Source organism: Somniosus microcephalus, unplaced genomic scaffold (assembly GCF_052327205.1).
Source record: "Somniosus microcephalus isolate GS21.2 unplaced genomic scaffold, FLI_Smic_1.0 unresolved_chr4, whole genome shotgun sequence".
NCBI lineage: Eukaryota > Metazoa > Chordata > Chondrichthyes > Squaliformes > Somniosidae > Somniosus > Somniosus microcephalus.
The window spans coordinates 14284124-14294694 of NW_028225182.1; the positions used below are offsets into that span (position 1 = coordinate 14284124).

The 10571-nt window shown below is 41.7% G+C and overlaps 1 non-coding gene across 1 annotated transcript; it reads right to left on the reverse strand.

Moving 5' to 3' along the window:
* Window positions 1–1264: 1264 nt before the first annotated feature.
* Window positions 1265–1337, reverse strand: trnak-cuu (transfer RNA lysine (anticodon CUU)). Its single transcript has one exon. It is a non-coding gene; the product is annotated as a tRNA-Lys (tRNA).
* Between the last annotated feature and the right edge of the window lie 9234 nt (window positions 1338–10571).

The window sequence follows — 10571 nt, forward strand, 5'->3', positions numbered from 1 at the left end:
TAGTGTAGCGGTTATCACATTCGTTTCACACACGAAATGTGCCCTGTTAGATCAGTGGCGGCATCATTATGTTCCAGGGTGTTTTTTCTGTGAAATAAATTTAACTAAAGATGCCCCAGTTTCCTTGTGACAGAAGCACTGAACATTTTAAAATAGATCCTAAAATACACAGTGTGTAAAATCAGAAAGTGGATGAAAATTCATCAATGTATACAGTTTGCAAATAATTAAAGTTAAATTTTTCAAGTTTCGGCTGTCCCTCAGTGTGAGCATTTCTTTCATTCTGCAAAATCAACGCTATCGGTTAATGAATGGTGATTAAAATAAATAAACCACTAAACTAACAGAGAATACATTAAAGTGTTGATCAAAATTGCTGACATTTCTTATCTTTTTTCATGTTTTTTCAGCTCTTGGTACTTTTCAGCTCCTGACTACGGATATTCCTCAAATAAACGTGAACAAAATGCAATATATTCGTAGCCCCGACCTCGGCTAATACCAACAGATCTAAGCTGCATTTCAGTCGCGGAAGCAAACCCATTAATTATTTGCTCATACAGAGCTCCAGAGCACAAAGAGTTATTGTCCATCCCTGGGACCCAGGCCAAAACTTCCCATACACCGAGCACAGGCTCAGGAAAACCCTGGGGGAGATGATATCTCGGTCACTGAGCATTCGAGCAGCATTGAACAAGCACCCGGACTGAAACTTTCTCAATGCGGAAGTGAGAAATTTCAGTTCAGCTTTTGGTTTATCAGGATGGCCGAGCGGCCTCCTCTGAAAGCGAGTTTTCGAAACCCTATTCTGATATTCCTTATTATTAGTCAGCGGAGCTCATCTTTTTGACACCGCTATGAGGTGCTTTGGGTCATCACTTAAAAGTGTAATACAGCGGTTAACCCGCTCGTTTAACATTTCCATCTCACCTGGTATGGAAAGTGGAGATGATTCAGCAGAGTAGCAGCTATCACGTTCGCGGAAAAATGTTGTTGAAACTTGCTCCTGATGCATGTCCAGGGGGAGACTGCACACCTGTGTAAGGACATAAAAACATAAGAACGAAAGAATTAAGAGCAGGAGTAGCCCATTTATTGTGAAAAATGAGATATGGGTAACAGTTAACATGCAAACCAAAAATAAAATGATTGAAGTATCGACTCTCGCTCATTTTTCATTTCTTTCATTGTGCAAAAGAAGATTTTCGGTTAATTAATGATGCTTTTCCGGGAAAGCAACATAAAAGTTGAAGAGAAAAGCACTCGCCCAACGTGGGGCTCCAACCCACGATGCTGAGATTAAGAGTCTCATGCTCTACCGACTGAGCTAGCCGGGCTTGCTCAAATTGCGTGACCTCATCACTGATTGCAGCCAGGCGCCTGTTGGCTCTGCCCGAGGGGTTTAACTTGTTCTACAAACAACGAACCAGGATCCCCTCAATTCCAAGATGTGTAAGGAAATCAAGCATCAAAAGCCCTTTTATTAAACACAGGATTTCAGGTAATTTTCTGATCACAAAGCACTTTTTGTCCTTGTCGATATCTCTTTTCTATTAAATCTTTTCTATTTCCCTGTGCTTCCCGATTCTGTCTTCCTCTCTGGCTCTGTTAATATGTGTGTGGGCACCTGTAGGTTATAGAATCTATCAATCATAGAACCATAGAATGGTTATAGCACTGAATAAGCCCATTCGGCCCGTCGAGCCCGTGCCAGCTCTCTGCAAGAGCACTTCAGCTAGTACCGCACTTTCTTCATAGCCCTGCAAATTTCCCCCTTCAGGTACTTATGGAAATCCCCTTTGATAGCCGCCATTGAATCCGCCTCCACCACCACTTCAGGCAGTGCATTCCAGATCTTAACAAATAGCTGCGTAAAAATGTTTTTCCTCATGTTGCTTTTGGTTCTTTTGCCAATCACCTTAAATCGGTATCCTTTGATTTACGACCCTCCTGTCAATGGAAACAGTTTCCCTCTTATCTACTCTGTCCAGATCCCTCTTTAACTTCTAAACATATGTCAAATCTCCTCGCATCTTCTCTGCTCCAATGAGATCAACCCCAGCTTCTCCGGACTATCAAAGCAACTGAAGTCCCTCATCCCTGTAACCATTCTTTTGAATCTTTTCTGTACCCTCCCTAAAGCTTTCACATCCTTCCTAAAGTGCGGTGCCAGATATGGACACAGTTCTCCAGCTGGGGCCAAACCAGTGTTTTATAAAGTCTCATTATAATTTCTAAACTTTTGTACTCTATACATCTTTTCATGAAGCCCAGCATCCCTTAAGCATGTATTACTGCTTTCTCAACCTGCACTGCCACCTTCAACGATTTGTGCACACATACCCCCAGGTCTCTCTGTTGGTGTACCCCCTTCAGATTCTAACATTTAGTTTAGATGCCCTCTGCTCATTCTTCCTACCAAAATGTATCACTTGACACTTTTTTGCTTTAAATTTCATCTGCCACATGTGCGGCCATTTTAGCAGCCTGTCTATGACTTCCTGAATTCTATCACTCTCCTCCTGACTATTCACTATACTTCCAAATTTTGCTTCATCTGCAAATTTTGAAATTGTGACCTGTACACCCACATCGAAGTCATTAATATATATCAAGATAAGCAGTGGTCCTAGAACCGACCCGTTTGCTGATGTTACAAAGTTAGCTGGGACAGTAAGCTGTGAGGAGAACACAGAGTAGTAAAGGGTTTTGGATTGACTAAGCGAATGGGCAGTAAGGTGGCAGATGGAGTATAATGTAGGGAAATGTGAGGTTATTCTCTTTGGTAGGAAGAATAGGAAAAACAAAAACAATTTAAAGGATGAGAATCTTTCAAATGTTTGTGTTTAGAGAGATTTGGGTGTCCTCGTGTAAGAAACACAGAAAGCTAGCATGCAGGTACAGCAAGAAATAAGAAAGGCAAATGGCATGTCGGCCTTTATTTCAAGGGGTTGGAGTATAAGAGTAAGGAAGTCTTGCTACAATTGTATAGGGCCTTGGTGAGACCCCACCTGGTGTACTGTGTAGATTTTTGGTCTCCTTATCTAAGAGAGGATATACTTAACTTGGCGGCGGTGCACGGAGGTTCACTAGATTGATTCCTGGGATGAGAGCGCAGTTCTATGATGAGATATTATGGAGAATGGGCCTATACTCTCTGGAGTTTAGAAGAATGAGAGGTGATCTAATTAAGATATACAAGATTCTGAAGGGGATTGACACGGTCGATGCTGAGAGGTTGTTTCGGCTGGCTGGAGTGCCTAGAACTAGGGGGCATAGTCTCAGGATAATTGGTCGGCTGAGATGAGAAGAAATTTCTTCACACAGAGGTTTGTGAATCTTTCGAATTATCTGCCCCAGAGGGCTGTGAATGCTGAGTCTTTGAGTATATTCAAGGCTGAGAGCAATCTAACTTTGGACTCTAGATAATCGGGGATATGGGATCGTGCGGGAATGTGGAGCTGAGGTCGATGATCAGCCATAATCTTATTGAATGGCGGAGCAGGTTTGAGGGGCCGTATGCCCTACTGCTGCTCTCATGAATTTTATATGTTTCAATGGCAACCCCTCTCATTCTTCTGAACTCCAGGGAATATAAGACGACCCAATCTCTCCTCATACGTCATTCTGGTCATCCCAAGTATCAGTTTGGTGAATCTTTGCTGCGCTCCCTCCATGGCAAGAACATCCTTCCTCAGCTAAGGCGACCAAAACTGCGCACTATACTCAAGGTGTGGTCTCACCAAGGCCGTGCACAACTGCAGCAAGACATCCTTGCTCCTGTACTAAAATCCCCTCGCTATGGAGTCCAACATTCAATTTGCCTTCTTAAGTGCATGCTGCTCCTGCATGCTTACCTTCAGCGACTGGTGCACAAGGACACCCAGATCTCGTTGCACTTGCCCTGCACCCAATCTATTGCCATTCAGAAAATAATCTGCCTTCCCGTTTTTGCCACCAAAATGGATAACGTCGGATATATCCAAATTATACTGCATCTGCCATGCAACTGCCCAATCACCCAAACTTTCCAAATCATACTGGTGTTTCTCGGCATACTTCACACAGCACAAAAGCCCTCCCAGCTTTGTGTCGTCTGCAAACTTGGAGCTATTACATCTAGTTCCCTCGTCTAGATCATTAATATATATTGTGAACAACAGGGGTCCTAACACCAATCCCTGCAGAACCCCACTTGTAACTACCTGCCACTCGGAAAAAGACCCGTTTATTCCAACTCTGCTTCCTGTCTGCCAACCAGTTCTTTTCCAAATCAATACCTCACCCGCAATCCCATGTGCATTAACATTACACACTAATCTCTTATGCGCGACATTATCGAAAGCCTTCTCAAAGTCCAGATGCACCACCTCCTCTGGTTCTCCCTTATCTATTCTACAAGGTACATCCTCCAAAAATTCCAGCAGATTAGTCAAGCACGATTTACCTTTTGTAATCCATGCTGACTTTGTCCGATCCTGTCACTGTTTTCCAACTGCTCTTCCTTTACATCTTTTACAATGGACTCTAGCATTTCCCCCACTTCCGATGGCAGTCTTACAGGGCTATAATTCCCTGTGTTCTCACTACCACATTTTTTAAATTGTGGGGTTACATTAGCTACCCTCCAATCCATGGGAACCGTGCCAGAGTCTATAAAAATTTGGAAGCTGACCAGAAATGCATCTAGAATTTCTAGGGCCACTTCTTAAGTACCCTAGGATGTAGATTATCAGGCCCATGGAATTTTGCAGCCTTCAATCCCGTCAATTTCCCTAAAACCATTTCCTTACAAATACTGATTTCATTCAGTTGCTCCCTCTCATTAGATCCTATATTCCTCGACATCTCTGGGAGGTTACTTGTGTCCTCCTTTGTAAAGTCAGAACCAAAGTATGTGTTTAATTGGTCAGCCATTTCCTTGTTCACCATTACAAATTTCCCTGATTCTAACTGCAAGGGACCTACATTTGACTCCACCAATCTTTTTCTCTTCACATATCTATAGAAGCTTTTACAGTCAGTTTTTATGTTCCCTGAGGCTTACTCTCATATTCTATTTTCCCCCTCTAATTAATCATTTTGTCACCCTTTGCTGAAACTTAAATTGCTCCCAATCCTTATGTCTGTTGCTTTTTCTGGCCCAATTTATATGTACTCTCCTCAGATCTTATTCTATTCCTAATTTCCCTTGTTAGCCATGGTTGCGCCACCTTTTTTTTAAGCCAGACTGGGATACCACATTCTGTAGTATATCCATGCGAACTTTAAAAGCTTCCCATTGCGTATACACCGTCAACCCTTTTAGTAACATTCCTCAATCAATCCTAGCGAAATCGTGCCTCATACAATCGTAGATTCATTTATTTAATTTCATGACCCTAGTCTCTGAGGCAACTATTTCACTCTCCAAATAGATTCAGTCCTAGGAACATATAGTATATCATTTCTATATAAAACTGTAAAATCATCTTTACTGCATACTGCCAGGAACCCCCCTCTTGTTCGTTCTCGATCATTCCTAACATCCCTGAATACTTGTTATCCAGGAATATTAAAAAAACCGATAAACACAGACATATAGGCTGGTGAATCCATTAAAACATGATAATCCCTGATACACAAGCTGCTTACTCAAGTAACCCATCATAATTCACGAAATATAGGCTGATAAGCCAAGTAAACCCCGAAAAAACAGATATACAGGCTGCTAATCCCAGTAAACACTGATACATCTAAATATATATGATGGTGATCAAAGTGAACCACTTTAAACCTGGATATATCAACTGGGGATGCCAGTAAACCTGATAATCCCAGACATACATGCAGGTGATCCCAGTAAAACCCTATAGAGCTAGATGATCGCAGAAAACACCGGTAAACACAGAAAGAAAAAGCAAAATATTGCGGCTGCTGGAAATCTGAAATAAAAACTAAAAATGTTGGAAGTACTCAGCATGTCAGGGCGCATCTGTGGAGGCAGATACTAAATTAACATTTCAGGTCAAAGGGCTTTAGTCAGACATGGAAAAGGTTAGAGATGTAACAGGTTTTATGCAAGCACAACGGTAGGAATAGGGGGGAGTGTGGAAGGAACAGAAGGGAAGGTCTGCGATAGGGTGGAATGCAGGAGAGATAAAATGACAAAATGGATGATGGCAATATGACAAGTAAAGAAACAAAAGCAGTGTCTAGACGTGTTGCAAATCTGAATATACACTGCTGATTCTAGTAAACAATCATAACTCAAGTTATATAGACGGATGATGCCTGTAACCCCCGGTAAACTAATGCTTATGTGATGGTGATCTCAGTAAACCCCGCTAAACCCAAATATATAGGCTTGTGAACCCATTATAACCTATCAACTCAGAATTATAGGCTGGTGATCATGCTGTACCGGGACCGTGTAATATGCTGTTCCAGGAGCCGGGAATTAGCTGCAGTGGGAGCCGGGAGTGCACTATAACATGATGGGGGAGTGCGCTGTACCAGGAACTGCGATTTAGCAATGATATTCACTTTTGGTCTTGCCCAGATCCCAATGTTTCCTCTTACAATCTCTCTAAAGGTGGATCGAGTTACTTTGGGCAAACTGTCTTGCTGTTCAATTCTCAATCTGCTTTATTCAACAACTATAAAAATTACAGCACACTGAGTGCGATATAATATGGTCGGTGTAATCCATTCGAAATCTGGCAGGAAATTTTTCAAGATTTATACACTTATACTAAAGAAATTTGGATGGTTGGAATTAATGTGCAACCTTGGAGTTAATGTGTTAGCTAATTGAAGGATGCAGCACATATTGAGAGTATGGTTAGCAAAGCCTATGGGAACTGGGGCTTCATAAATATAGGTTTGGAGATCCGAAGCAGAGAAGTTATGTTAAATCTTTATAAAGCACTGGTTAGGACACAACTGGAGCATTGCGTCCAGTTCTGGTCACCAAACTTTAGGGCGGATGTGAAGGCTCTTGAAAGGATGCAGAAGAGATTTACCAGAATGGTTCCGGGGATGGGGGATTTTAGCTACAAGGACAGGTTGGAGAATCTGGATTTATTTTCATTAGAGCAAAGGAGGTTGAGGGGAGATTTGATAGAGCTGTACAAGATTATGACGGGGTTTGGATACGCAAGATGGGGAATTGCTATTCCCACTAGTTGATGTTACAAAGACTAGCGGACACAGCTTAAAGGTTTTGGGCAATAGATACAGGTGGGATGTGAGGAAAAACTTTTTTACACAGTGAGTGGTGAGGACCTGGAACTCGCTGCTGATGTAAGTAGTTGGAGCGGAGACACTCAATGTTTCAAGGGGAGACTGAGTAGGTACTTTCGGGAAATAAACTGGTAGAGCTACGGGGTTAGAGCGGGGGAATGGGACAGACTGGCTTGCTCTACAGAGTGCCAGCACGGAAACGATGGGCCGTTTGGCGGTCTTCTGTGCCGTTATCACTCAATGGCTCTATGTCATTGATTCCTTTTCCCTATCTGTCCCTGTGACGCTGTAGAGATTAACCGCCTTCACTGTCTTCCTGCCACCTTGACTTTTTCCAGGTGTCTGTGCTGATTTTCGAAAAGCCTTCCCTCAAAATTGCAGAGATCAAAGAATATTTTCAACACTGAAGTACTAAAGAACCCCTGAATTACGGAAATTTGTGAACTATTGTTCTTTTGTCGGGAAAGAAGCAGCACCACTGTTCATTTCTAAAGTACCCCTGGACTGCGAGGTCAACACTGGACTGTGTAAAGGAACGATTCACTTTTGGTCAAGTACCTGCTTGAAAGGCAGCGGCAGACAACTCAAATTTGGGCGATGTCCTTAGAAATAAATGACTTCAAATTCCCGAAATATATTAGCTTACAATTAAGATTGGACAATATTGTGAACTGTTTGAAGAAAATTTTAAGTAAACCAACAAATAATTCTACAGATTCTGATACAAAAATACATGGCACTGTTAGAAAGAGTGCGGCCTTTTCATCTCATTAATTTGACCATCATTGCGAGCAGTTATGTCACTCCGTTCCTCAACTCCTCTATGAATTAACTCTGTGTCACTGCCTAAATAAAAGTGTTTGTGCAGCAACTCAGGAGCTGGAGCATGAAGCCGATTTCCATTACAAATGAGGGCACAAAACAGGATATTCCAATTAATCAAATCGTTTAATTATAGAACAAACCATGAGCACCACACATAACAGTATAAAATTCCCTGATATTACAAACTGTATAATCACGGATATCCTTCAGCTCTCCATCCCTGGGTAACTGGGTCTCCCACCACTGCTCCGACACCGGATTCTCCTGCGGGCTCTGTTGGCCACTAGAATATGTCTGACGGTCAATGCGTTGAACAGTAGATCTTAAAAAATGGAATATTTTGTGTTAAAATATGATATATTAATTCAACGATGGCCCCGATGAGCAATTGAGATACACCGCCTGACATGCGGCAAAACTAGGGACTGTTGGAAAGCCAATATCTACTTGCATACAGAAAATACCAGATAATATTCTTAAAACAGCTCAGCACAGTCACTGTTCCTAAAACCAGAGCCACCGTTTTCTCTGTGCAATAATTATTTTTCACCTTCCAACAACACATTGCTACAAATCGATCAAAGGTGAAAGTGACAGTGACCAGACAGAACAGTTTGTGGAGGCACAAAGCAGGGCGGCGTGGATATTAAACAAACCAGGCTCCACCAAAAAGAAATGCTGCCCCCTGAACTGGGCAATTAACGATCTTAACATGAGATGTGCAAAGAATTTTGCTTTTTTGCTTGGCATCCCGTGATGGATTCTAATTATTTTTTTCTGTGACATGACCTCCTGCAGATCGGGTTTGCAATCAATGTCATCAGTAACAAATAGGCAAAAACGTGGTGCAACGGATCAAATGAAACATAGTTAAAAACACAAGGTGTATTTAATATAAATACAGAAGAAACCAATCAGGAAATGGGAGTCAGACATATATAGAAACATAGAAGCACAGGAAACACAATAGTCCATTCAGACCATTGTGCCTGCTTTTGCCTTCAATTAGATCATGCCTGTTTTGAATCTTAACTGAATTAATGGGTCCATAACTCTTAATACCACTTCCCATGTAAAAATAAAACTAGCAGTCGCAGTTTTGTATATTGCAATGTTCCTAGCCGCTGCAGCTTATGGTGGGGGGGGCGGGGGTGCGGAGTGAGCTCCAGATTTCCACTACACATTTTTGATGAATTGCGCTATGACATCTGCTCTGAATGCCGTTTTAATTATTTTCATTTGAGTCTTTGCGTGTTTGCGTGGGTTTCCTCCGGGTGCTCCGGTATCCTCCCACAGTCCAAAGATGTGCGGGTTAGGTTGATTGGCTATGATAAATTGACCCTTAGTGTTAGGGGGATTAAATACGTGGGGTTACGGGGATAGGGTGGGATATGTGTTGGTATAGGGGTTACGGGGATCGGGTGGGATATGTGTCGGTGCAGGCTCGATGGGCCGAAATGGCCTCTATCTGCACTGTGGAGTTTCTGTGATTCTGTGATTCTTTGGTAGAAAGAAAAGGTGGGAAGTTTCGAGGATTTATTTGCAGCATGTTTGAGTTAGCTGTTGGGATAATACAACTGAAACTAATGACCTGAGGTGGGGAGGTGATAAAGAGACCTGGGAGGAAGAGAAATAGCTGAATGGATAGATTCCACTGAATGGAATATTGAGCTAACAACACTCAGACTCTGTGCTAATAAAATGTATTTTGTCAATTCTTCAAGGAAGTTAGCACTTTGTACAACGCAGAAGCCAAACATTCCCCTCCAGTGCTTGTATTGTCATTATATCACGTTTCTGCTCCTGGTCCAATATAATAAATATTGAATCCCTGCATGTTTTTGGTATGAGATGTGAGGCACAGTCGCATCCTCTGCTACTAGTTTCCCAATAGTCAATCACTGGACACGCTGGGTTACAGGAGCGTTACATGCCATGCTTGGAAATTGCATAATCAGTGTCACATTTAAATTATTTTTTAGAAATAAACCCATTAAATGTGCTGAATAATAATAAACAATAACACAATCTTTGAATTCTGATGGAACCATTCAGTAACAGCGAATGGGAATGGGAACAGTCAACGTGGGATAGGAAAATGTAGAAAGCTTGACATCTGAGGCAGATTGATCGCTACCTTTTTCATTTACCTCTTCGGAGAGTTTTATATAAATAAACAATTGATTGTATCCTGGAGAAACTGTAGATGGCGTGAAGTTGTAAAAATGTTCTCACCTGACATTTGGACTCCGTTTGTACAAGAAATTGTACACTTGCAATTAACATAATGACCTAATAATCTGGTCTTTGATGTTGGCTGAAAAAATCTTTGCGATCTCAAGAAGATTGCACAAAATGGACCTAATAAATACATAATCATTGAACTGGTACCAATGAAAGAGAGTTCACATCAGTGGAACACGGGCCAGTACGAAGCACACAACAGAAAGAAAGTTGCAAATCAATAAATAAGAAGACAGTGAGAGCGAGAGAGAGAGAGATCAAGTTAAGATCAAGAAAGA